Consider the following 15,544-nt stretch of genomic DNA (forward strand, 5'->3'; position numbering starts at 1 on the left):
TACTCGTTTACTTTTTGTATCCTGCTCGTACCAAGTCAGATCCAGACCCAGACCAGTCATTTTTCTTTCATTAAACTGTTTGATTTGCTTGGTGCTTTTATGTTGGTGCCTGCATGCTGAGGTGTACTCTTCTTCAGTTTAAATGTATGTGACTGGCCTGTTGACTAGCACCCTGCTTTCAAAGAGAAGGTTCACAGGTTCACACTTGCTTTAGTTTACTTTTGTATGGTTGACTGCATGCACTGTTTTGCTGGATGCATTGCTTTAAGTTACTACTTGATGCATTGCTTTCAGTTTGCTTTCAAGTAATTGCCTCTCATTTTCCTAATGCTTTGTGAAGGCTGTTTCCCAACTGCTGTGCAACTTCTTCTACTCTTAGAGCTGAGATTTTCATGAAAGTCTTATAGTCTGAATTCAGCACCTGAGCGTAAGAGCGTAATAGGACGGAATGAATGAAGCTCTGTGGTTATACTGAATAAGCAGCTACCTATGTTATGCCATCTATTAATGTAATAACTGCACTTTCACAATTGCTTTATTGACCTTCCTGCTTTCTCAAATTTGCTTGAAAATGCACGATTTTTCTTCTTTTTTTTCAAAATTTTCTTGGGGGGGGGGTAATCCCCCCCCAAACCCCCCTTTTGGGGTTCAGGCTCGCTCGCTCGCTACGGTGCTGGAGGCAAATCACTGAACGCCCCACCACTTTGAAATGTCACCCACCGCCCCTGGTGAAATCCTTTATCGACAAATAAAGGTGCGCACCTTTTAGTCAGCCTGAGCTGGAGCGAGGGGTCTGCGGGTGCCATGTTTGTGTCGATGCAGGGGGGGTACAGGCAGGTGAATCTTTGGGGTGCCTGGTTGGCGCGGCGGCAGGAGAGCCAGGCAAGCGAGGGTGCACGTCAGGGTGGGCTCTGCCGCTGTCCTGCGCCGGAGCTCCCGGGCCCGCAGACAGTCAGCCTTTGTTCGCTGTCTCCGCCTCCCTCCCTCTTTCTCTCTCTCTCTCCGCCTCCCTCCCTCTTTCTCTCTCTCCGCCTCCCTCCCTCTCTCCTCAGACACCAGCACCTGTGAGGGGCCGAGGCTGGAGGGGGCCAAACCGGTATGGTGGGATTCTGCACGGAGCTCGGCGGCGCCGTGCATGGCGGGAGGGAGGAGGGGTGTGGGTGGAGAAACCAGGTCGGGGCTGCATTCACTGCAGACGGGAAAGAGAAACCAAAACTTCCCAAAGGACACTTCTGAAGCTCGCACTTTTTGAGAGCAGCTTGGTCTTTTCACAGCGCTTGGGAGGTTTCAAGGCATTTTTCTGTTTACCGGAGGTACCTTTTGATGATTGGTGGGTGGAAGAGACATCCCCCCCCCCCACCTCTCCCTACCACAGGGGTGTATTTAGCTTAGATTAGAAAGGTGATTTCCGTCTCATCTTTAAAATAAAGGGTCTCTGCTGACGACGGTGAGGCGACTTGTCAGTGTGGGCAAGTTTATTTCACCCCGTTATGAGGACAGGTGACGGTGTCATCTTCTCTTCTAAAGGGCAGGTGAAGGTGTTCAAAGCCACTCATTCTGCTGTGCTGATTGACGGGTGAAGGCCACATAAAGCCACGTCTCCTGCTGCTCTGGTGGGCAGGTGAAGGTACTATAAAGTATATGTTGGTTTGACAGAAGTTGTTTTAAGGTCGCAGGATGTTCTAATCTACTGAGGGAGGTGCTATGAAGACTATGTTGGACAGGAGGTGTTTTAAGTTTGTAGACTCTTCTAATGTACAGATGGAGGTTTTATAAAAGTATACACAGGACCACTAAAGGACTTCAGGACAGAGACAGCAAGTAAACCAGACACACATTGTTCAGATGAACAAACATGCTCGCGCAGACACACACTTCACCCCACAGCCACGCACTGTGCAGCGCCCCATCACGCCCACATCCGCACCGGCTCGCAGCGTAGGTACGGCTCTGTGGGGGTGGGTCCCGCGCACAGAGACCGCGAAGCCCATCTCCAAAGGCTCTCCAAATTACATCAGACCGAAAAGGGGCCGGGCCAGGCAATGCGGCTTAGCAGCGGTTCCATCGGAGAGCAGCCAATCTGCGGGAGGCTGGCTTCAGAGGAGCAGGGCCCGGCACAGCAGCCTCTAGGTGTGCCAGCCTCCTCTTAGAACCTCTTAAGGAGCGCCCCAGAGAGTGCAGGCAACGTGGCAGGAAGGGCTTCAGCATGCTGTAGGCCAGGGAAGGGCTACCCTGAGCTGCCAGGCAATGGAGGTGCAGCCCTGCTTTACAGGCCCGGGAGGTGCATCCCTGTGCTGCCAAGTCAGATGGGTGCATCCCTGCGCTGTGAGGCCATGGGGGTGCAGCCCTGCGCTATCGGGCCAGGGAGGTGCAGCCCCGCGCTGTCATTCCGGGGCCAGGGGGGGGGGGTGCGCAGCCCACCATGCTCTCATGCCAAGGGGCGTGCAGCCCTGCGCTGTCAGGTCAGGGAGATGCAGCCCCGTGCTATCAGGTAGGGAGGTACAGCCCTTCATTGTCAGGCCAAGGGCAACCCTACAATCAGGGCACGAGTCGGGGTACCACGCGGGTGGACGGCATCCCCCCACTTATTTCCGAGGGTTTTTCAGGGTGGACGCCGTCCACCCTGCTAAATCAAAACCGCGTCCACCATTAAAAAAACGGGAGCGCGGCGCGCACAAAGTAAATAAAGCATTTCCGTAATTTGAACCGGGCACAGCTTGCCCCCACCTCCCTTCTTGACTCCGAGGCTGTATGAAAGCTCCGACCCCCAGCAGCAGCAGCACTGTAGAGGCACAGCGGGATGGCAGCCCTCACACCTCCAGCCCTTGATGAGCTGTTAAGAGGTGCGTGAAGGTGACAGAGGGAGGTGCTGCAGGTTCAGGAGCAGGGCATCCATTCGCATGCAAACAGCCCTGAATGCGTCTTGTATCTGCTATTTAGAGGGGGGCTCACACATCCATTTCTACCCAGGGCCCCAAACATCCTAGACTCGGCCAGATTACACCCCTGATTACACCGAGGCAGCACCTGCTTCTCTTCACCGAGCTTAATTACTGTCCCTAATTTGTAAGCAAACCTCGGTTCTTCAAACATGCATAATGTAATACAATAAAGAAATGGCACAATCGCACCCACACTGATGAACAAAGTATGGAGGACAATCAGTTCAATCAGTTCTCTTAGAGTATCTTCTGTAAGTACTGTATATCACAGTGGGGAGTGGCATTTTGGACATAGAGCCTGTCTTCTCGTTGTCTTGTGCAGGAGGGAGCGAGAAGCCCAAGATGATACTAGAATACTGCATGCCCACCCTGGTGGATCACCTTCCCTCTCCTGTGATGACTCCTGCTCCTGTCCCCCCATGTTGTGGCTCCAGTCCACCCCCGCCTGTGATGGCTCCTGTCCCCCATGTGGTGGCTCCAGTCCACCCCCGCCTGTGATGGCTCCTGTCCCGCATGTTGTGGCTCCAGTCCACCCCCGCCTGTGATGGCTCTTGTCCCCCCCTGTGGTGGATCCTGTCTCCGCCCTGGGTGGCTTCTGTCCCAGTCCTGGAACGGCCCCTGCAGCGAGGGTGAAGTTCTTGATGGGCCTCTTCTCAAAAGGGCTCAGCTCAAAATTAATATGGAAAGGTGGGCGAGTGAGTAAGTGAAGGGATGTGTGAATGGCTGGATGAATTAGTGAAAGGGTGAATGGATGAATGAAAGATTGAATAAATGGATAATGAGAGAGGATAGATGGATTGATGAGTGAGGGGAAGGATGGAGAGAAAATGTAAATAGCTGGATGTATGGGTGGAAGGGTAGCTGGATGATTGATGAGGGGAAGATGGATGAGGGGAAGGATGAGGGATGGAGGGGAAGGATGGATGAGAGGAAGGATAAATGGATGAGGGGAAGGATAAATGGATGAGGGGAAGGATGGATGGATGGAGGGGAAGGATGGATGGATGAAGGGCAGGATAGATGGATGGGATGGGTGGATGGGTGAGGGGAAGGATGGATGAAAGGAAGGATGGATGAAGGGAAGGATGAAGGATGGATGGATGAGGGGCAGGATAAATGGATGGGATGGATGGATGGGTGAGGGGAAGGATGATGGATGAGGAGATGGATGGATGGATGGAGGGGAAGGATGGATGGATGAGGGGCAGGATAAATGGATGGGATGGATGGATGGGTAAGGGGAAGGATGGATGGATGAAGGGCAGGATAAATGGATGGGATGGAAGGATGGGTGAGGGGAAAGGATGGATGGATGACAGGAAGGATGGATGAGGGGATGGATGGATGGATGACGGGAAAGGATGGATGATGAGGGGAAGGATGGATGGATGGGTGAGGGGAAGGATGGATGAAAGGAAGGATGGATGAGGGGAAGGATGGATGGATGACGGGAAAGGATGGATGATGAGGGGAAGGGTGGATGGATGGATGGATGGATGATGAGGGGAAGGATGGATATATGGATGGATGATGAGGGGAAGGATGGATGGATGGATGATGGGGTGGGTGAAAGGATGGATGATGAGGGGAAGGGTGGATGGATGGATGATGAGGGGATGGATGGATTGATGATGAGGGAATGGATGGATGATGAGGGGGTGGGTGAAAGGATGGATGATGAGGGGAAGGATGGATGGATGATGAGGGGAAGGATGGATGGATGATGAGGGGAAGGATGGATGGATGGATGGATGATGAGGGGAAAGGATGGATGGATGGATGATGAGGGGGAAGGACGGATGGATGGATAGATGATGAGGGAAAAGGATGGATGGATGATGAGGGGAAGGATGGATGATGAGGGAAAAGGATGGATGGATGATGAGGGAAAAGGATGGACGGATGATGAGGGGAAGGATGATGAGGGGATGGATGGATGGATGATGAGGGGAAGGACGGATGGATGGATGGATGGATGATGGGTGTGTGAAAGGATGGATGGATGGAGAGTGGGTGAAGGGATGGATGGATGGGTGGGTGAAAGGATGGATGGATGGAGAGTGGGTGAAGGGATGGATGGATGGATATGTGGGTGGGTGAAAGGATGGATGGATGGATGATGAGTGGGTGGGTGAAAGGATGGATGGATGGATGATGAGTGGGTGGGTGAAAGGATGGATGGATGAGTGGGTGGGTGGATGGTGGATGGGTGAAAGGATGGATCAGTGGATTGGATGGTGGGTGGGTGAAAGGATGGATGAGTGGGTGTGTGGATGGTGGGTGGATGATGGGGGGTAGGTGGATGTGTGAAATGATGGATGGATGGATTGATAAGTGCAAGGGTGAATGAATGGACATATGAGTGAAAGGGTGGGTGTAAGTATGGATGAGTGAGTGAAAGGGAGAGTAGATGGACAAAAGGATGAATAGATGTGTGAAGGAGTGAAATGATAGATGGATGAGTGATAGGGGCAATGGATGGATTCATGAGTGGATGAGTAGATGGATGGATGGGTGGGTGGATGGATGGATGGAAGGAAGGAAGGCTAAGTGAAAGGGTCGATGGAGAGAGAAAGGGAGGATGGATGGATGACTAAAAGAGTGGATGGGTGGAAGGATTAGTAAGTGAAAGGATGGCTGGATTGGTGAAAGGGTAAATGGCTGAATGGATGAGTGAATGGATGGATGGGATGAAGAGTGGATGGATAAGTGTACAGATGGATAGGGTGAAAGGGTGGATGGATAATGGAGGATGAGTGAAAGGATGGATGAGGGGATGGATGAAGGGAGGGATGAGTGAAATGATAGATGGAAGGATACATGATGGATAGGTTTGCAAATGGTTGAATACTTTTGGAAATGGCTGGGCTTACTTATATACTATTGCACAACCTCTGATGTGTCTGTAAAACGTACCTATTGTCCTAAAGTTTTGTCCTGAATTTTGACCTCCTGTCCTGAATTTGTGTCCTGAATTTTGACCCTTTGTCCTGAATTTTTACACTCACCGTCCTGAATTTGCACCAATGCCAGTTGGTCACCCTAATTCTTTGTGCGGTAGAACCAAGGCTCTTTAACACAGCAGCATGAGAGTGACGAGAGAGAAACCTGGCAGAGTGCTGCCAAAGAGCTCTCCCACTCAGAATATTTCATTATTCAAGTGATCGTGAACAATTAAGGGTAAACTGAGATGTGAAAAACTAAACACAATGCGATGCGGCTGCACGAGACTTGAGGAGTTAATTAAGTATTAGTACTAGCAAGTGTGCTGTAAGTTAAATGAAAACATTTTACATGCACTGTGCGCCTCGTGCGTGTAGAATCAGAGTCCCACTAGACCCGGCCCTGCCAATTAAGTGCCGGCGCTAAGCACTGGCACAAATTACGCCCTGCATTGAACAATTGACACCAGGCTACAAAATGTAAGTAGTATGATGGTGTACCCTTGTGTGTTCTTCCGTGTGTCGCTGTTTCCACATGGAATGTTTAATGATGACAGCAACGCCCCCTTCTAGTTTGTGTTGTTGGTCTGAATTGTATAATTTTGTGGAATGGGGAGGTGTAGGATGGTGCTGGATTGTTCATTTAAACATGACTCCATGATGACGTCTGACTTGGCATTACGTATGTCAGTATATTTTTAATTTAGGCTCAATCCTGTCAGTGTTTGGATAATTGCACTACTGGATAGGGGGGCACAAAGTTTTGCAAAGGTTCTGCCCGCTTTCTTCAAGGGGTCCCCACAAAATGACATCATGAGCTAGGCCCACCCCGATTTTATAGTAAGTAGTCTCTGTAAAGGGGGAAACAACCATTACAATGCATGAGTCATAATCGGCCCTTTTTTTAGGAACTATCACAAAAATAAACAGTATTAATACAAAGTAAAGCAATGTTTATATTTTGTTGCACTGAAGTAAATTAAGGCAAATAAGTCAAACTAAAATATACCAAAACTAAATACATTTCCTAAAATAAATAGAAATAAATAAATCTGCTAAAATAAATACAATGGCCAGTTAATATATCTAAAATTTAGGCATTGACCCAAGCTAATGCCCCGGCAGCTCCATTGTCTTCAGCCAAGATTCCCAATGTTAGACTAATGTTCTGATTTGTTACCTTTGCTGCAAATTGTAAAGCGTTCTGATATCCTTCGGGATCAAGTTCGCGCTATATAAAACTTTATAAATAAAATAAATAAATCTAGCCACAGCTAGAGAGAGGCAGCTGGGACAAAACTATTTAATACAGAGTCGCTAGTTTACAATAGGTGGGGAGATAACATATAACACTCATCAATAGAATAACGTGAATATGGAGCCCTACTGTGTGTAATAGTCATTATCGAGTGTGGGAAGCAGCCTCTCTGGGAACCTGTAATGTATACTAAATCTTGCAGTCAAACTTTCCTGTAGCGTTTTGAAAATGTGTTCATGTCACCTTCGCCAAACTTCATCCACATTTGGGCTGCTAATTCCTCCATGCAGGGACCTTAAGTCACAGGCTTAAGTACCAAGCAGCTTCAATTGTTAAATCTTGCATTATATGCAAATGATAGATCTGCCTTACATGTGATGTCACTTCCTGCTGTGATGCCACTTCCTGTTGTGATGTCACTTCCTGTCGTGATGTCACTTCCTGTGACCACGCCTACCTTGGAGAGTCCCCCCACTTCTTTTTTTAGGACTTGTGCCCTGCCTACAATATCAGGCCAGGAGGGTGCAGCCCTGCGCTGTCAGGCTCGGGAGGGTGAAGCCCTGTGCTGTCGGGCTAGTGAGATGCAGCCCCGTGACCAGAGCACATGGTAAGCCCTGCTTTTGAGTTACTTGTACAGAGCGAAGTCTGGGGCTCTTCGCAGGCAGCGGGGTGTGTTTGTATGTGTAGAACCCTTCGCCTGACTGTGCTGGGGCAGCCTTCTATCCCGAGGTCAGACAACCGCGGGTCCGGAGACATCTGTCACCTCCTCCCACTGACCCCGGACTCTGCTCCGAGGGCCTAGAGACCTCAGGATATTTATTTATTAATATTATTGAAGACTCCAACAGTTTTAGAGAACCTCCCACTCTTTTTTGTGCCCAGATGCACCCACAGTGACCCAGTTTATTGCTCCGCTACTCATTTACAATAAAACTCTACAGTGTAAATATCAGCATTTTAGTGCCCCCTGGCTGTGCTTGGTCCCCTGCCCCCTGGCTGTGCTTGGTCCCCTGCCCCCTGGCTGTGCTTGGTCCCCTGCCCCCGCTTGGTCCCCTGCCCCCGCTTGGTCCCCTGCCCCCTGGCTGTGCTTGGTCCCCTGCCCCCTGGCTGTGCTTGGTCCCCTGCCCCCTGCCTGTGCTTGGTCCCCTGCCTGTGCTTGGTCCCCTGGCTGTGCTTGGTCCCCTGCCCCCTGGCTGTGCTTGGTCCCCTGCCCCCTGGCTGTGCTTGGTCCCCTGGCTGTGCTTGGTCCCCTGGCTGTGCTTGGTCCCCTGGCTGTGCTTGGTCCCCTGGCTGTGCTTGGTCCCCTGCCCCCTGGCTGTGCTTGGTCCCCTGCCCCCTGGCTGTGCTTGGTCCCCTGCCCCCGCTTGGTCCCCTGCCCCCTGCCCGTGCTTGGTCCCCTGCCCCCTGGCTGTGCTTGGTCCCCTGCCCCCTGCCTGTGCTTGGTCCCCTGCCCCCTGGCTGTGCTTGGTCCCCTGCCCCCGCTTGGTCCCCTGCCCCCGCTTGGTCCCCTGCCCCCGCTTGGTCCCCTGCCCCCTGGCTGTGCTTGGTCCCCTGCCCCCTGGCTGTGCTTGGTCCCCTGCCCCCTGGCTGTGCTTGGTCCCCTGCCCCCTGGCTGTGCTTGGTCCCCTGCCCCCTGCCCCCGCTTGGTCCCCTGCCCCCGCTTGGTCCCCTGCCCCCGCTTGGTCCCCTGGCTGTGCTTGGTCCCCTGGCTGTGCTTGGTCCCCTGCCCCCTGGCTGTGCTTGGTCCCCTGGCTGTGCTTGGTCCCCTGGCTGTGCTTGGTCCCCTGCCCCCTGGCTGTGCTTGGTCCCCTGCCCCCTGGCTGTGCTGGGTCCCCTGGCTGTGCTGGGTCCCCTGCCCCCTGGCTGTGCTGGGTCCCCTGCCCCCTGGCTGTGCTGGGTCCCCTGCCCCCTGGCTGTGCTGGGTCCCCTGGCTGTGCTGGGTCCCCTGCCCCCTGGCTGTGCTGGGTCCCCTGCCCCCTGGCTGTGCTGGGTCCCCTGCCCCCTGGCTGTGCGTGTGTGTGTGTGGCGGCTCTGTGTGTGTGTGTGTGGGGGGGGGGCTCTGTGTGTGTGTGTGGGGGGGGGCTCTGTGTGTGTGTGTGGGGGGGGGGCTCTGTGTATGGGGCTGTGTGGCTCTGTGTGTGTGTGGGGGGGGGCTCTGTGTGTGTGTGGGGGGGGGGGCTCTGTGTGTGGGGCTCTGTTACGCCCAGTTTTATACTGGAGGCGGATCTGGACCACGCCAGAACTGGCCACCTATACTCTGGGATTGCTGGATATAATTACCAGTGGCAATTCCCATAAATTCAAGTGGCTGGTGCATATTTGGGGTGTTCTGTGTGAACTTGGCCTCAGAGAACTGTGGGAGGATCCACCGAACGCAAGGTTTCCCTCCAAGAAGGTACTCAAGGACCTTTATTGGAAGTCTGTGGCCCACAAACTCTTTAGGAAAACGGATCCCTGTTCCTTGACCGGTATGTTTTTGGACATTAAAGAGGGCCCAAATTTAGAAGCTTTCTGGGACACTATTCTGAAACCCTTGGACCGTAAACTTTACTTCCAATTGAGAGTTGGGAGTTTGCCTGTAAGGGCTCTTACCAGCAGATGGTCTTCAGGGGGTAAGCCTTCTTGTCCAGGATGCCCGGCGTTCTCTGAATCTATTGGACATTTATTGTTTGAATGTCCAGCATACGTGGCCTCCCGCCGGTTTTGGCTGCGCCCAATGTGCAGGTTGTTGGGCACCAACAGTGGACTGGCTGCACTTAAAATAATTCGTACCTGCACTAATATGACTGTATGTAGCCACGGCAAAATTTCTGGGGTGGGCATGGTCCATTAGATTTAAACTGTTAACAAATTAATTTTATATTATGGATGCAAACATTTTCTTACTCATCTTTTGTGCAATATGTACCTTTTTAAGAGTATTTATGTTTTTACTAGTTCTATTTTACCTAAATTCTAAGTATTTATTATTTTAAACACACCTATATGTACTGTATGCTTTTATGACAATCGTCGAATAAAGCTTGCTTGACTGCCATTTATTTATGATTTTTAAAAAAAGTCATGAGCAATGCCAATAGCTCTACCTTTAATAATGCCTAGACCATTGCATTGTAAATGCTTGTTGGCTTTAGGGACTGGGATTGGTTCTGTTCCCAGGTCATCTGGCCACCAAATCTGAGACCAGGTGGGGGAATAGTTACTGAACAGTATCACCTCTGTTTTCTCAGAATTTAGCTTAAGGTAGTGCAAACTCATCCATGAGCTGACTACTGTCATGCAGTCCCTAAATCTTTTTACTGGTGGTTGAGTATTTATACTGATGGATACCACAATCTGGGTGTCATCCAAGTAGGATGTTAGTGCTATCCCAAAAGATCTTATTAATGCCAGTTCGGAAACCTGTATATTAAAGAGCATAGAGCTTAAAGAGCAACCCTGTGGAACTCCACATGGGCGTGTGAAGGACTAGGAAGTGAAATTACCCAGGGCAACTGATTGTATCCTATCGGCTAGAAAGGAGGAGACCAATGCAATGCCTTTCCAGAAATGCCAAGAGAATTCAAATGTTTAAGTAGCGTCTTATGGTCTACCATGTCGAAGGCCGCCGACCGGTCTAGCAGGACAAGAGCCGCAGCGCCCCCCGGGTCCATTACTGCTCTTATATCCTCGGTGGCCTTTATTAGGGCTGGTTCAGTGCTATGTTCTGACCTAAAACCAAATCTAGACTCATCCAGCAAGTTATGATCATATAGATATGATGTAAGCTTGTTCATAACTTTTTCCTCCCAATTTAGCTGGAACTGGAAGACTCAAGATAGGACAATAGTTGCCTGGGTCAAGTGCATCCAGGTTGTTTTTTTTTTTTTTCAGAAGGGGTAGAATCGAGGTCGTCTTCCAAATAGAGGAAAAGACACCTGTGAACATTGAGTTAAAAATGGAGGTTGGACTTAGTTCAAGGATCTCAGGGGCTTGTTTAAATATAGGAGGAAGAGGATAATGGGGACAGCCCGATTTTTATTTCAAAATGAGTAATTAGATTATTGGTTAGTGCTCTGAATTCTGCGAAGATTTATTTATTAAGTTTTATATAGTGCTAGCTTGACCTGTGGGTAAGAAAGAAATTGCATAGCAGGACATAGGATGCAATTTTTTTTTTAAAAAGTCATTAGGCATACATTGCAGGGGAGGGAGAAGGATGCAGGTGGTTTAAACCGTTGGATAAACGTTGGATAACCAGCCTATCCTTGATGGGCATGTGAGGAGTTGTTGGACTTGGCCCTTCCTGCAGGGTCATACTGGAACTTTTTGCCTTCCTCCTGTATTGTTTCTGACCTGTTTTTGTTGGTTTTAGGACTATGGGCACTTTATTAATGCTGATCAGTGCTAAAGTGCATAAGCTCTGTGTAAAGTCTAATGGTAATTGGTCGTCCATGATAGGTATGTTTGCCTTACTAGTAAAGCGCACTGTGTGTGCCAGGGCTGGTAATGCAAAAGCTACTAGTGGGCCTGCAGCACTAGTTGTGCCACCCACACAAGTAGCCTTAAAGAGAACTCCAGGCCTGCCACTGCAGTGCCTGCCCGCAGTTTGTTAAACTGCCATGTTCTGACAAGTGCACCCACTTGCCAGGCCTTACCCTTGCCTTTTTATGCACATTAGACACCCCTATGGCAGGGACCGGGGACCTCCCTGGGCAGGGTGCAGTTTATGTGAAAAGTAGGACATGTACTGAGGTGTGTACCATGTCCTGACAGTTAAATACACTCCATTTTGCTTTTCACTTTTGAAAGGCCATCTTGCCCATAGGACAGAATGGGGAGACTTTGTAATGTTTCCAGCCTTTCTTCCCATAGGCTTAAGATGGAGAGGTGAAGTTTAGTGTGCCTGAACCCACAATTCAATAACACATTTTTTTGTGAAAGTGACTTTTACATTGTTTAGAAACCACTCTTTTAGAAGTGGCTGGGTTTTTGTGTTTGACATTTTTAAAGTCTCTGCCTAGTTGTGGATTGACTGTCTGAATTTGAAAGTGATATGATCTGGGGAATGTCTTGACCCAGGGGAGGAGGTGAGACCGCAACAGGCTGATCTGCATCTGGAGTGCAGGGGGAAGGAGTAGCCCCTAGCGGTGAAGAGGCCTGGGTTGCTGCCATAAAACAAGGGTCCCATCTCCTGCTGAGTGATTTAGAATCCAGACCCCCACTAATCAAAGGAAGGTGTCACTGGCAGGGAGGCACCCAGAACTGGTTTGAATAGGGGTCAGTGCCCCCGAACACAAAGACTTCAGACATTTAGGGGTATAACTGAGAGCTGAAGCCCCTGAACTTTGGAGAAATGGATTGATCAAGACTGAAAAGGATTGAACCTATTTCGTGGTCAAGAGGAACCTATGCCCAGGAAGAAACTGCTGAAGAGACTGAAGGAAAGTACTGACCCTTGCTGTGTGTTTTGGGGCTAGCCTGCAGTTTGCTGCTTTAACCAAGGAGAGGCTAAAGTAACTTTGCTGTGTGTAGTTTCCCCTGCTTGAAAGGACTTTGCAGTGTCTGAAAGTAACTTATCTCCAAGGGTCCGAGATGAGCTGGCTCCCTGTTGCGGAAACTCAGGAACACAAGTTTCCAGGAGAGTCTCAGCGACGCTGTGCGCGTGTGCCTTTGCAGCATGAGCTTTTCGTGAGGATTATCCTTTGATCGTGTGCACCGGCGTCCAAGTGAGTCTCAGCGACGCTGTGTGTGTGTGCTTTTTGCAGCCTGAGCCCTTTGTGATGATTTTCCTATGATCGTGTGCTCCGGAGTTCAAGTAAGTCTCTGCGATGCTGTGTGCTTTGTGCAGCCTGAGACCTTCTTGAGGGTTGCCCTGTTATCTTGCACCCGGAGTTCAAGTGAGTCTCAGCGACACTGGGTGCTTCGTGCAGCCCGAGACCTTGCTGAGGTGTGTCCTGTGATTGTGCACAACCGAAGCTCGTGTGAGTCTCAGCGACGCTGTGTGCCTGTGCCCTGTAGCAGCCTGAGATCTTCATAGCACCAGCGGACCTGCAGCCCCAGAGGAGCTGAGCCCCTGGCCCCAGCCTGCTGTTGCCAGAGCGGGACCTCGAACCAACCCCGTTGAGGGAGGGCCTGAGTTCCATTGCCCGGAATCCACAAAGTTGCATCGGAGGCCCAAGTCGCAGGAAGAGGATAGCGCGGATTCCCCACTGTCTTGCCAATCCCAGGAGAGTGGTGTGGGGTACGTGTGTGAGGCACTTTAGGATGAGGCACAGGATCGCTTGGTTAACTGTGGGGGTGGAGGGTGTGAGTTCATTTGTTGGAGAGCATGTTTTAAGTCACTGTTTTCCAGAGCTATGCCTACACCTGGTAGGGCGCAAGTTCTTTGATTCCAGGGAGGTTGTGCAGGAGGCAAACCTTTGGGTGGATTCCCGAGAGTCTGAGGAAGCTTTTGGGAGTGACCCAGAAGGTAGTGGTTTAGGTTTTCCCCAACCAAGTGAGGATGGGGAGGTTGTTGGTAGCCCAGATAGGTCCCAATGTAGTGGGAGGGGTATAGGGTCCCACGTCCTGTCCTGAAGGAGTGGGAGGGGGCTGTGTCCCAAGTTACCTGATACCGAGACCCAGGACCTGGTTGGGGGGGGGAGGGGGAATCCCAAAGTGTCAGGTGAACTGAGGGTGACTGCTGTAAGCAGCATCCCACCAGTTGACGCACCCCAGTCTCTTGTCCAGCTGGAGGGTACAGACCCTGGCCTGGCGGACCAGTGTCAGAATGCCATACCTGACTTGGCAGAAGGGAGAGTGAAGGAAAGGTGCCAGGCACCTGGAGCTACTGACCCCGCTTTGACACCACAGAGGTTAGAGAGGCCTGAAAGGCATGGGGCCTGGCTCTGATCACTGACCGCTGTCAGTGGCCACTGTGGCTGGTTGTCCTGGTGGACAGAGTTGCCCCTGGGAAGGGTGCTGGAGCCACACCTCGAGGGTGGACTGGGCCACACCACTGTTGGCCATGTGGGTACGGTCTACCAGTGTGGATACATCTGTGAGCAAAGTAAGTTTAGGCACTGCACAGATGGGGTCCCCAGCTGAGGAGATGGGTCCCCCTGGGTTAGCTTGGGGGGCCCTGAGAGTATGGACAGAGGGATCCAAATGGGTTCAGATTGCCGTAGAACTGGAATATGCCCCTGCTGTTGGGAGCCATGGTCCATGTTCTGTCGCCCAAAGCAGGGAAGCTCATCAAGGTAGTGATTGGTCTACCCGGTGTTTTGGATGGAAGGGGGTTGTGTTGGACTTGGCCCTTTCTGCAGGGTCATTCTGGAACTTTTTGCCTTCCTCCTGTATTGTTTCTGACCTGGTTATTTGGGGGTTTTAAGACTCTGCACTTTAGCACTGATCAGCAATATTAAAGTGCCCAAAGTGTAATGGTAATTGGTTGTCCATGATTGGTATGTTTTTCTTCCTAGTAAAGTCTCTAGTAAAGTGCACTGTGTGCGCCATGGCTGGTAACGCAAAAGCTACTAGTGGGCCTGCAGCACTAGTTGTGCCACCCACACAAGTAGCCTTAAAGGGAGAACTCGGGCCTGCCACTGCAGTGCCTGCGCGCAGTTTGTTAAACTGCCATGTTGTCCTGACAAGTGCACCTTCTTGCCAGGCCTTACCCTTCCCTTTTTATGCACATCAGACACCCCTATGGTAGTTCCAGGGTACCCCACTGGGTAGGGTGCAGTGTATGTGAAAGGCAGGACATGTACTGAGGTTTGTACCATGTCCTGACCGTGAAATACTCTACATTTTGTTTTTCACTGTTGACAGGCCATCTTGCCCATAGGACAGAATGGGGAGGCTGTGTAATATGTTTCCAGCCTATATTCCCATAGGCTTAAGATAGAGAGGTGAGGTTTAGTGTGCCTTAACTCACAAGTCAATAACACATCTTTTTGTGAAGGTGGTTTTTGCATTGTGTTTAGAAACCACTCTTTTAGAAGTGGCTGGGTTTTTGTGCTCTAACATTTGCGTGTCTCTGCCCGGTTGAGGATTGACTGTCTGGATTTGGCAGTGATAGGATCTGGGGAATGTCTTGACCCAGGGTAGGAGGTGAGACAGCAACAGGCTGACCTGCATCTGGAGTGTGGGGGGTCCAAGCGAGCCTCAGCAACGCTGAGTGTGTGTGCTTTTTGCAGCCTGAGCCCTTCGTGATGATTTTCCTATGATTGTATGCTCCGGAGTTCAAGTGAGTCTCTGCGACGCTGTGTGCTTTGTGCAGCCTGAGACCTTCTTGAGGGTTGCCCTGTTATCTTGCACCCGGAGTTCAAGTGAGTGTCAGTGACGCTGGGTGCTTTGTGCAGCCTGAGACCTTGCTTAGGAGTGTCCTGTGATTGTGCACAACCGAAGCTTGTGTGAGTCTCGGCAACGCTGCATGCGTG

At 50.9% G+C, this 15,544-nt stretch overlaps 1 long non-coding RNA gene across 1 annotated transcript in view; it reads left to right on the forward strand.

The window, feature by feature from the left end:
* Positions 1-1,055: 1,055 nt before the first annotated feature.
* Positions 1,056-15,544, forward strand: part of LOC144824707 (uncharacterized) — a 36,648-nt gene continuing 22,159 nt past the window's right edge. The window contains exon 1 of the long non-coding RNA XR_013609070.1: positions 1,056-1,096. This is a non-coding gene — a long non-coding RNA (uncharacterized LOC144824707). The remainder of the gene's footprint in view (positions 1,097-15,544) is intronic.

Source organism: Lissotriton helveticus, chromosome 3_1 (genome assembly GCF_964261635.1).
Source record: "Lissotriton helveticus chromosome 3_1, aLisHel1.1, whole genome shotgun sequence".
In the NCBI taxonomy this organism is placed as follows: Eukaryota; Metazoa; Chordata; class Amphibia; order Caudata; family Salamandridae; genus Lissotriton; species Lissotriton helveticus.